General features: G+C 43.2%; 1 protein-coding gene across 2 annotated transcripts in view; it reads left to right on the top strand.

Annotated features, from left to right (window-relative positions):
• Window positions 1–12,657, top strand: part of zmiz1a (zinc finger, MIZ-type containing 1a) — a 109,266-nt gene that overhangs the window by 26,086 nt on the left and 70,523 nt on the right. For both annotated transcript variants that reach the window (XM_079362729.1, XM_079362730.1), the window contains exon 2: window positions 199–315. The gene's annotated coding sequence lies outside the window, so the exon portion shown is untranslated. The remainder of the gene's footprint in view (window positions 1–198; window positions 316–12,657) is intronic.

Below are 12,657 nucleotides of genomic sequence, written 5' to 3'. Positions count from 1 at the left end.
CACTGGCTCCCCGGCAGGGTTAGGAGGTAGAGTAAATGGGGCAGTATAGCAAAGTCCCTCATGGCTTCCTGCATACATTTTTCAGCACCGGGGGTGTATTTCTCTGTGATACATTTGTCCTCTGTCTGAACCAGGTTCTACCTGGCACTCCATTAAAAGAAATTTAACAGCCATTTCTTCTGTCTTCCTTTCCCTCAGATCGCAGCTTAAGGAAGGGGTCAGCGTGGGACCGTGCGTGAGGAATACATGAAGGGCCAGGTGGGGGAGGGGGCGGCGACCACGGCAGCAGTACCACCAAGGTCAAAGTTCACACAGGTAAACAGATTGGTCTTTTTTTTTTAAATCTTGGTCATCGTGCACGCTCTTTAGTGTCTTTTTTTCTTCTTCTTTTTTTCCTTAAATTTCCAACTCAAAGCAGACTTGGCATGCATGTGTGAAGTGAGGGAGTAATGTGGCTGGTTTTGATTGGACCCTCCTGGGCTGGCGGCTTGGGAGGAACTGGGAACTGCAGCTGCTGTTTATGAGAAGCTGTGCAAGATCTCATTTGGTTTGGAGAAGAAAAAAAAAAAAAGCAAGTGCCTTACGGAAAGCTTGTGGCCGGTGTCAGTATGATGGGGATAGAACAACAAATATGATGCTATGATTGAAGATGCATTCATTTACGAAAAGCTTTACAAACATTAGCTTTAGAAGCAGTAGTTGTTTTTTTACACGTTGCAGATGCACGTCAGGGGAGATCGTATTTATAGTATTTGTAGACTGACTGAGACGTCATTGTAATGTTACTTTAACCGGACCCTATTTCTAATGTGATTCTGAAGCATGAAGAATGTAGCCTGCTTTATTGTCCACGCTTGATTTTTCGCAGAATTCTCAATGGCATGATAATTTGTTAATAAATTGAATATCAGCACTGCACTATCCTCAGGAAACATGAGCTTTCCGTGAGCAAATGCAAGAGTTCTGCATATGCACTGAACCAGAAAAGTCAGTCATTTTTAAAGTAGATCCAGAATGGTGCAAAACTCTGCCACCTATCTCCATTTTCACTCTATTTTCTGCCTTTCCTCCTGTATTCTTTTGCTACCAGGGATTAAGGAGGATTGGGGAGAGGGGGGGTGTTGAGGCTGGGTGGGTGCAGATCCAGGAAGCAAATGGATAAATAAAGTGCTGGTTAATCTTCCTTAGTGTGGTTTGTGTGTGTGTGTGTGTGTGTGTGTGTGTGTGTGTGTGTGTGTGTAGAACACTGAGCAATTGAACCAACCGAGGGAACATCTGCCCCGCACACAAACACACAAACACATGCACACATATACAGTGACAGACACAGATACCGTTCATACACACATGCACGACTTGTGAGGATCAGCCAAAGTGATAAGCCCACGGACGTCAGAGCCCTGAAAGCGACAGGTTTACCACAGATATACACACAAATAGACCATCGGCAGAGTGACAAGTAGAGCAGGGTGAAAGAAAAAGAGACGCTGCCAGCCGACAGAACAGAGCTAAACAATGTGACAGCCCATGACTGCACACACATGAAAGTATAGGAAGACAAGTTTTTTACTGCGCCTCTCTGCTGCTGTCGTACTGAATTCATCTCGCCTGGTATCCACGGAGTCATATCTGCCCGCCCTCCCCCCCCCAATCCCTCTCTCACATTAACACGTACACAGCCTACAAATTTCTGATCAAACAACTGTGCAATTGAGGCAGAGTTTGGCCAGACAGCTCGCCGGGATGAGTAATGTAGAGCTCCAATGGTTTAATTTGTTTAGAAAGCCTATCATCGCTGCAAACATGTTACACACTGTTGCCGTTCACAGAGGAGCATTTTCCCCTGCAGTTTAATTGGATGCATTTTTAATGTTAGCAACACACAGTGTGAGCACTGTTGACACTGAACACTGTGGCCGTTGTGAGGCGATGGAGTTGAGATTGAGGGGAGAGGCGGAGTGTGAGCGGTGTGTCTGGGTATGAATAACACTAGAGGAAAAGTTTTTGGTCACTGCTTTGCTTTTACTAGTTCAGTCTACTTAAAGATACAGCGACACTTAAAGGTTATAGTGAAAATATAAAAAAATCTCGAGGTGGTCGCTGCAGCTGTGATTGGGCTGCTTGTGTTGCCGTCCACTAAGTGTCTAACGCTGGTAGAAATGAGGGTTGAAGACGACCTCAGTAAACTGCCTCCGATTGCCATCTCCACTGCAAAGCTTTAACAGTGACCACCATGAACTGCTCTCAATCACTGCAAATAAAAGTAACGTTAATATAACAGCCTTTCAGTTGTTTCCTCTTGAGGATAAGAGATCTTTCACACTCTGTATCACAATGTAAAAAGGAAAACTGTGAACTCGGTTATTTGGGGGATTCTGACACTTATCTGTACATCAACACTTGTAAAGAAGGTATTTAATGCCAGACTGCCGTAAACCCTTTCGTCAAGTAACCCTCTCCTACCATCCTAAACCACTTGAGCATTTATCCCTTTATTTTTGCCTTCTGCACACACTAAGCTAGCAGCCTTTTGCGCCTAAATATAGCTTTTTGAACGTGGCATCCAGACTGAATGATGGCTGAACTCTGTTGCAAAGCAGTGACATAAACTCTTCCCTGACACAACCAAGTGTTGTGTAGAAGGAAAAGCAACTGAATTTCGAGACTGCAATTCAGAAAAAGTGCTGTAACGAAGCTTTACCTTTATTACCTTATTGCACTTTTGTATTGATCCTGCAAAGGCGTAATAATAGTGTCCCGGTCTCTGAAGGTGCATTTGTATTTAAGCGTTGAAGAAGCACGACTTGTTAACAAACAGCAGGAGCTCCGAATCGTCACACTCGCAGACGTGCACGCACACACACACACACACACACACACACACACACACACACACACACACACACACACACACACACACACACACACACACACACACACACACACACACACACACACACACACACACACACACACACACACACACACACACACACAGACATCACAATGCTGTTGGCTCCACCCAGCCTATACTATGGCTCCAATAAAGGCAAAGAGGTGGGATCACTTCACCTCTTTGATATTCATATTAAAGGTGAGACAATACAGGGACGTAAACGTAGCACCGTGAATAGGCGGAATTTTTCAAATGTTTCGTTAACGTTTATTTATTTTTTATTCCTGTGGCTGTTATTGGTTCGTCCGATCACTAACTCAGAGAACTAGCATGCCATTCCCAGGCTTATTTTTCCCCCACAGTTTTCAGTCTGGCCCTTTAACTTCGGTTTAAGTGTGTTTTTATTTTGCTCGTCCTTTCTTTCCATAATTTTCCTCTCTGGAGCGAAGTTCTCTAACGCGTGTATGGGATGTGCACTGTCCTTGGTGTCCCTTGTGTTTTTAGATATAGGTACGTGACAGAGGTATGGAGACAAAAATGAAGACAGCTTGAGAGAAACGGTCCAATCAAGGCTCTTATTCTTTGAGGAATTTCACCTCAGGGCTCTGCAGCTTAGGAGACTGTGATGATATTCAAAAACAGCAATGTGTATTTATATCCTTGCTGGTTATATTCATTGTGCTCACCGTCTTACAGAGCATTTTTCACACACACAAGCTGGCCCTTTTTTTTTTTGGATTGTGAAGCTGCAAGAGGCATCTCACAAACAGGCAGAGGTATAAAGTGGTGAGAGTGGGAGGATGAGAGAGAACATTGTCTTCTCTTTCCCAGCTTAGGGACAGAGCAGAACAGGTTGTGTGAGGATACTTGCTATCCTTAACAACGTCTAACACAGCCTCAGGGCCACCTCTACCTCTCTGCAGCTGAGACTTTTGTTGTGCAGAGGAGTCGGAATATGTGCAACACATTCCTCAGTGTCAGATGGCATTCCTTGTACACTGTAATTACCCGAGTAATACTTTTACTTTGTCATGTTTTAACAAATTCAATGTAATAACTTAGATAAACATCTTATGATGGTTTTCCTGAATAGATTGCGATTAATGTTTTTCTTGTTATAAAATGATGACTCATAGAAGCTAACACATTGGATTGATGTGCAACCAAAATAGATCATGACAGGATGCATAGAGGAGGTTTGTTTTTCATATTATTCTGAATTCATTGTCCTCCTGTCCTTCCTGTCTTGGTGGTGGTGGAAATCAGTTGTATCGGCCTCCCCCCCCTCCTTTACTGCATTATATATTAAATGTTTTCATTTCAAGACATGCTCGTCAGGTCAATTTGTGACTCTAAATTGCCCGTAGGTTTGAATGTGAGTGTGACTGGTTGTATGTTGCTATGTGTCAACCCTGTGATTGACTGGTGAACAGTCCGGGGTGTAACCCCGCCTCCCGCCCAATGACAGCTGGGATCGGCTCCAGTCCCCCTGCGACCTCAAACCTCAAAGCGGTCAAGAATATGAATTTTCATTTTGAATTAACATGTAACATTACAGCATTTCATTTCCAGAAACAATCAATAATTTTAATGAGTTGAACATCAGACTGAGGCTATGCATTCGTAAGTGGAACAACCAAACAAACAAAAAACGGAATATCTTTAAATAAACACATTTCGCCTTCTAGCCTTAGACATGAAGCTAGCATGACACGTGGTTAAACCATGACTTAAGCTTCCTATAGAGAGCGAGGAAATGTGTATAATACAGATGCTGTTTTCACATCTGCACTCCTGAACATTTCTAGATATTTTAATGAAGTAAATGGTCAGGAAGGCCTGAACCTGAAATCTTGTTGTTATTCCCTTACAGCGGTAAGTTTTCCCTGCAGCACAGGAGCAGGCTTTAGAAGTCGCACTATATGACGGTTCTTTTGCCTTTAAATCAGTGCCAGGTGTAATTGATTCTATTCACATTTTCTATAAACAGGTGGAAAATAACATAATAGTCAGCAGGAAAGACGGGATCACACTGGTTGTGCACCTGTCACATGCTACAAGTGTCATATTACAGGCCCACCCACAGTGGATTTTCCTGAAATAATGTCATGCTACGTTGACACATCAGCTCATTCCGACTGGACCCTTCAATTTCACTCGAAGTCAGGCTGAAAATATTGAGTTCACAAATGCAACTCAACCCGCCCAAATTATTGGAGATTTTTTTGATTTTTGTGCATGTGTGAAAACACAGAGGCAAGTTATTGATGAAATTCAGATTTTGCAGGCATTGTCAAATAATATCCGTTAATAGGAGGATATAACCAAGGGACCACAACACTGGACAGAAACAGGCGATAATGTTGTGTGGCTGAGATCAGTGAAACGCCACATTGTCATAAAAGAAGACAGTCTGAAACATGTTTGATGATAATGTTTATAAACACTGAATCATCAAAGCAGCTACACAATCAAAAAGATTCAAATTTAATTTAAATTGTCTGTTTTTATAAAAATGTAAATATTCATTACAATTTACAGACGGGAATTGAATTTTTGAATTGCCCTCCGGGGACAAATGAAGTTTTTTTTTTTGTTTTTTTTTTAAATTGAATTGACTTTGATCATCATGTTCGAAGATTTTGGCGAGCACTAAAGAGAGCACAAAGTCCTGACCAAAAGAAAAATCCCAAACCAGAAAATAAGAACAGTGATGGAATTTAACTCAATTATCTCTTGAAGTATCTCCAAATGTTGATGTCACCGGGAGTGACATCATCCCGGTAGACCGCCATCTTTGCTCGCCTCTCGCTCCATGAGGTTATCCATCACTGGGTCTCTCTGTCTGGCGTCGTCAATTACCCAGAGGAAAATAACATTAGAGGCCTGAATGGGACACGGAGCCGTGGCAGGCCTGACATGGCTGTGTTATATGATTACTCAACCTGTTGGATGTCCGCCTGTCAAGTGTCTCCCCGGCCCCTGATGAATGGCTGTAATATGCCGCGCATCACAACACTCCGCGCCACACACTCATTAATGGCTTCTCATAATGCACGGGACGTTCCTCGGACGTCACGGCTTGATTCACAGAGCGAGGAGAGAGAGAGAGAGAGGGGGGAGATGGTAGCTGTAGTGCGAGAATGAGAGTGAGACATGGCGTTTATGAATTCTCCAACCTTGTTTCCGTGTCACCATTGAAGGCGGTAAACAAAAGAAACATGGTACCCTCATTTGAATAATGCGGAGAAGTGTGTGGCAAGGTGCCAGAGACACATCCACACGCAACACATTAAACCGATGCATGAGGGACATCAGAGCTGTAAAGGAAATGTATGGTTTATTATCGAGAATGAAACCCATACGATGTTTGTCAGTTGCGTACGTACATTCGTGTCCATCTGTGGCCTATTTGCATAGATGATCAGAAAACGAGTGCAGTGCAGCGTGCGCGCCAGTGTGTGGGAACATTACAATAGAGTTGCTGGAAGAAAAGAAGATTGAATCTGTCGGATGCCGTGTGAAGCTTAGCTGATTGCTCTTTCTTTCAGAGAATTAGGAGACACGCTACCCGAGATCCTCAAAACGACTTGACTCTCAGCTTAGACAAACAGATTTAATTCCACACTGCTGCAAGAGCATTTGAATAAAACGGGGGGAAATGTTTCTGAATGAGCTTTTTTCTTTACTAGTTGCTGTGTTGCAACAAAGTAGTTTTTCACAAAGTGTACCAGCCAAAGAGAGGTTATCTAAAGCCTACATGACCCTCAGCCACATAACATGCTGGTATTTATGGCTCTGTCAGACTTTCAGTGTGCAATGCCTACTGGGAAACGTCAGTGGCATTGCAGGAGCGTCGTTGATAAGCACATTCTTTTCCTGGATTTGACACGTTTGTGCTAAGCTACTTTTCTCTCGTCCTATATTTGAGGTTTTCTCACCTTTTTTTTTTTTTTTTTTTTTTAAAGTGCATTTTTATTGAAACAACACAGGGTTTTTTATTTCAAGATTTCCAATTTCACTTTGCTCCGATGTGCCCTTCTTGATGCCGTGGAGGAAAGTAATGAACAGTGCTGCACCTGCCGTGTGCCTCGGTATGTGAGAGAGGGAGAGACAGAGAAAGACAGTCTGTAAGTGTATTTGTTCTCCTTCACAGCTTGAGATTTCCAGTTTTGAAATGCAACACCTGCAGACGTGTCTTGTAAACTGCAGCTTCCAGCTTCTACTGAATTCAGAGGGGACCATTGAAACAATGCAATTAAAGTAACTCTCTACATGGGCCGAAGATTTGATACGTGGGTGTGCCGGCTTGTGGATGAGTTTGTAAGAGTTTTTTTTGTTATTACTAGGACTGTACATGAGAACAGGGAAGTTTTACTACGTGATGACGTATACTCAGACCCAGTTGGGTCAGTTGCTCTTCAGTAATTGAGTGTACGGGGCAACTGGGTGAGTGCACCCATTAGCTTCAGTTTGACTTGCAGCCCCCTGACGCTCCACCAAAGAGGTTTGAAGAAACACAGAATTATTCTCAAACAATGGGTTATTCAGTATTTAAACAGATTTTAATGACTAGGAATACTTGTTCAGTAGACGAGGAGAAAGCTGTGGATAATTTGTGTGTAGGTAAAATAATTTATGGATATCAACACTAAAGGGATTTTGGCCTAAAATAAAGCTGAGAACCTTTTAAACAAGCTAGAATTAGCAGGGTAGTTACATCCCCTGTAAAGGTTCTAGAAATAGGAGTCCTTTTTTTTTACAAACTTAAATGTTGATCGTTTCTTTTTGGAGGAGACCTCTGCAGATATTTCAACTCCCGCTGAATAACTTGTGAAAGAAGAACACTGAGAGGTCATTTAAAGAGATTTTTGGAAAGTTTAAAGCCTGCTCTGCTGCCACTTCAGCCTTGATCACTCGGCTTAACGAAACATTGGAGTGAAGATGTTTGACTCACGCAGAGCGAGTTCATCCAGTGTCTTTAGTTAAATCTCAATATCTTCAAATCCTTGAGCTTACACATTTCATTGAGAAAGAGGACAGTTCTTCGCCAACCACATTAGCACTTCTGTCATAATCATGTCAGTTTAGTAAAATATAGAAGCCAGAGGTCACTGACAACCTGTTGACATGGTGCAGATTTATGCAACATGCTCGCACACACGCGCACATATAAACACACAGGCAGCCACAGTCACGTTTTTGGCGTACAACTTCAGAGCAGTGGTTTCTTCTTGCTGTTGATCTTTGAGTCCTTCCAGCTCCAGATACCAGAGCCCCAGTTATTCTCCGCTCCGCTCCCTGACCCTCTTAATTGAGAACGGCTGTGGCTGAGGAAGAAAACGCTCAACAGACAGAGAGAGCGAGGGGGGAACAGACGAGAAAGTAAGGCAAAGAATGAGCGAATAAAAGAGGAAAAGAGCGAGACTTGTGCTGATCAAGCCGAGGATGGATGTGTCCTTCACAGTTTTATGAAAGCGAAAACTCCTTTCTTTACCCCCTGTCTCTTTGGCAATGAGCCAAACAGCCGAAGCCAAATGTTGTTTTTTAATATAGTATGTGATAGCTCTAGGAAAGAAGAAAAATGTGGGCTCGGAGGGGAGGACTTGCATAAAGGGAAAATCAAAGCCGAGGGTTTGGAAGAAGAGCGGTAAGCTCAGTGACAGCTGCATGCATGTCGTAGTGGGTGACGGTCTGTCCGTCTGTCAGAGCAGATATTTCTGTCTGTTTAGTGCTGCCTTACTGGCTGCCAGAAACACTCCTCATGTCATCGCTGGGTGCCTGCTGTCACAGGCTAAAAAGGAGAGAGGGAGCGGAGTGTGTGTTTGCAAGGGTGTGTGTGTGTGTGTGTGTGTGTGTGAGCGAGAGTGACAGAGAGAGTAACTCGAGCAGCTGTCTTGAAAGCTCTTCCACTCTGTCAGTGCATCTTGGATCTGTTTCCCCCCCGGTGCCTCCCCGGTAAGACAGTTTTTAGGCAGTTGTTTGGTCAGAAGTTCAACCTTTCTGCCACTGAAGAGTCACACTTTTGGGAAATGGACAAGTTGCACAACTTGGGTATTAAATAGTTGGATTACAAACACTGTTTATACACATGTCCCCAGTGGACCAATCTTTCATGCAGATGTTCTAAGAGAAAGACTATTTGCAAGAAATCTAGACATCTGTTGTCATTGTACTGAGATTGAAGACATACAGCAAAGTTAATGTACCCTTTATTTATGACAGAGTTGTAAAACTGTAGTTAGAGGTCTAAGTGAAGACTAGGGCGGGAGGAACAGGGTAACTCATGATACATTGCATTGCAATACTAAAAGTTACAATACCACACGATCATATGGTTTAATAGGATATGATATAAGTGGTTTGAAAAACAACTTGGGATGCAGCTCCTTGCCTCTATTACACCACCTGTCCTCCCCTCGCCCCTTTTTTTTCATTATTTGTTAAAGGAGGAACTGAAGAGGCGAAACGTCACATGGGCGTAGTGATGAAGTCATGTCCCGAGCCCGCCGATCCCCTGAGCCGGCATCGACGGCAGTAACAGAGGCGAAAACGGCGTCTTCTGAAACATCGTTTACGGGCAGGGAGGAAGCGCCGTGTGTGCGCGTGTCTAAACGTGTATGTGAAGCTACATTGTTCCTCTCCTGCTTTTACAACAGCATAATGCAATGTAAAGGGACACATCTGGACACCAGTACTAGAGCTAGAGCTTTGTTTAGGTCACTGCTATGTGCCTCAATGTAAAAAAATTGATAAATCCTTTGAAATGTTCTTAATTGAAGCCCTCTTAGGTTTCTGCAGTTGAACTTCTATTCATTCAATATTTGGATTTGGTTTGATCCTTTTAAAGCTTTTTCTAGTAGACATGATGAGTACTACTCTGTTTCGCAATCTTGCATTAGCTATGCATTATACCGGATGTTCCAGGACCTATTAGTAGGCGATAAACTCCAAAAACCTGTAGCAGCTGTAATGAAAAGACAGGCTGGTAGGCGGCTGAGTCTTGTCAGTTCTGAGTAGGAGGAACAATTCACATGCAATATTAAATAGAAATTGTGTACTGTATTTAATCCTCCTGGGTCAACTGAATCTGAGTGTAGGTGGCACAGTGAGACGGTGTGATGAAAATCCCTGTGAGTGGTTATTCTCACCCGAAAAAGCTCCCAAAAAAAAAAAGAAATGTAACCTGGCAAGTCTGCCTTATAGAAAAACAGTCTGTGTTTTATCGTGTACAATGTGTGATTTTGCAGGAAGAAATTGCAAGTAGTTATTTTAGATACTTGTCATAACGACTGCTATCATTTAACATACTGAACTAGTATGAAACATATGGGTGATTTCACTGTCTGCACACTCAGTACTCAAACAATGGACCAATCTCTGCAAAGCATCTCTCATCCAAAGGGCTTGTGACTGACTAATATGCTGCATTTCTGCCTTTAAGTGCAGGCCATTGACTGTTTGATTGCGATCATCTGTTGTTTCAGTGCCGTCGTCTGATTACAAACACGTGTTGTTCACTGCGAGATGGCCATTGAGTGAGGTAATGGAATAGTATGAAAACATTTAAGAGCATTTGGAAGGTACTGAGCTGCACAGTGGCAGTTGAAAGTTTTGCACACAAAAAAAGCTGCTCAGGCTGCTCTGTATGAAGTTCGAGGTGTCAGCACTTGTTCTGGTTATTGTGTGGCAAATTGGGACTCTAAATAGCTTGTAAGTTTGAATATGTGCAAGCCAAAAGTAATTATAAAGATAGGCACTGTGGTTAAGATGTCACTTCAGATATCTCACCGTTTTTTTTTTTCTTTTTGGTTTTTTTTTATCCTTCCCTGAGGGTTTGATTGGACTCCAAACGAAACCATTCCTGTGCGATTTCAACCCCAGAAAGAATGGGCACCTAATTCTCCGAATGTAATTCCCAGGCTGGAAAATCCCCAGATTATTTTTCTTTTTGCAATAATATAAGCTTTCATTGTGAAGTTTCCTTTAATTTTGTTGCAGCCGTGACAACATGCGTCCAACTTTAGATTCCGTCAGTGTTAGCTTCCTGACAGCGCTGTAACCACACACCAGTGTTTATGTTCTTTAGGTTAACACGGTTATCTCTGTACGTAACCTGAGCCCTCCACCTACATGGGCACTTGGCGTACAGTACATATGTATGGTTGGGCGTGTTAAAAGTGTGTGATCTTGCAGCTGCAGGACCCGTCTCTTCTCCCCCAGCGTCTCTCTCCAGAAAGAGCTGCAGGGACTTGCCAGTATTTTCATTCCCTCTGGAGGCATTTCCGCACGCTAACAAAGCCCGGCCTGCGTGATGAAACAGGGAGGAAGCAGCTTTTGTGGAGGGAGCAGCCAGTTTTTGGTGTGTTTTTTCTGTGTGTGTGTGTGTGTGTGTGTGTGTGTGTGTGTGTGTGTGTGTGTGTGTGTGTGTGTGTGTGTGTGTGTGTGTGTGTGTGTGTGTGTGTGTGTGTGTGTGTGTGTGTGTGTGTGTGTGTGTGTGTGTGTGTGTGTGTGTGTGTGTGTGTGTGTGTGTGTGTTTTCTGTGTGTGTGTGTGTTCACTGCTGACCCTGTCTAACAGTTTGTTACATGCAGATTTACTTTTGAGCTTGTAATTCAGGCTGCTCCAGGCTCTTGTTTGCTCACAAGCCTACTGTAGCACGAGAGCAAACCTACTCTGTGTCCCATTCAGAAGACCAAACTGCTTCCTGTTTGCCTCTCATTAAATGCATTATTACTAAGGTTGTAGTTTGATTGGTTTCTGTTTCCTTTTTTTGCAACAGGGCTTGTTAACCACTGGCCCTTTAATTCCTGTGTGTCCTCTGCCAAAAGGAAATGTGCTCTGTAGCCCAGGTCATAGTTCCCCACAGAGTCTCGCTCTGGGTATTGACTGAATCCAACAATAAATAGCCAAAAATGAGAGTGCTGTAGAAAAATTACATAAAACACTCTTGCTCTCTTGTCTGCAATGAATAAAAAAAAATAAATCCTGATTTAAATCAAAAACTCAGACTATTTCTTTTAGTTTAGTGTCTGAGTATTAATATTTCTCTTTGCTGCAAGATATGCTTTGTAAAGTTGGTGGTTTCCAGAAATAACTGAGGTGAAAGCTCACACGAAACATCATTCCTGCTGTCTCGCTTGAGGTCATGACACAGCTACCGAAAATCACTTCTTTTTTTATTTTTTTTTATTTTTTTATAACAACAGGAGCATAGCAGGATCAAGCAACCGCAGTGTCGCTAAAACTTTTTTTTCTTCTTCTCTCTCTCTCTCTCTCTCTCTTTGGGGTTGACGGCAGAGTCAGTCCTGTGAGCCCTGTGACACACGCTCATGCCCATAAACAGGGATTTGGCCCTCTGGAGAAAATAACCTTGATAATTACTGGGTGCATGTGGACCTGCCCACAGCAGGAGGAGGAGTCGGTGGAGGAGGAGGAGGAGGAGGAGGGTGGGGAGGGGAGGAGGGGGGGGGGGGGTTGACTGAGAAGGAGAAAGAGAGAGCCACATCCGCTGGTGCATTCCTCCATGCTGTGTCATACCGGTGCAGAGTTTCCCCTCAGTTTGCACAGAGATTTCCACAAGGCAGAGGGTGCAAAGGACCACTGATGCAATGCTCCCGGCTGTGGACGGTGACATTTAAAGTTTAACAAGGCAACAAGCTGCAACGTTCACAGACTCCCTACGGTAACACAAAGACAACAAAAAGTGTTTAAGGAGGCAGATTAAGAGCTTGGGAAAAAAAAAAAAAAAAAAAGGCAGAC

Source organism: Symphodus melops (genome assembly GCF_947650265.1).
Source record: "Symphodus melops genome assembly, chromosome: 15".
NCBI classification, from domain to species: Eukaryota; Metazoa; Chordata; class Actinopteri; order Labriformes; family Labridae; genus Symphodus; species Symphodus melops.
Note: the sequence above shows the minus strand (reverse complement) of the source record. Positions and strands in the feature narration are given on the sequence as shown.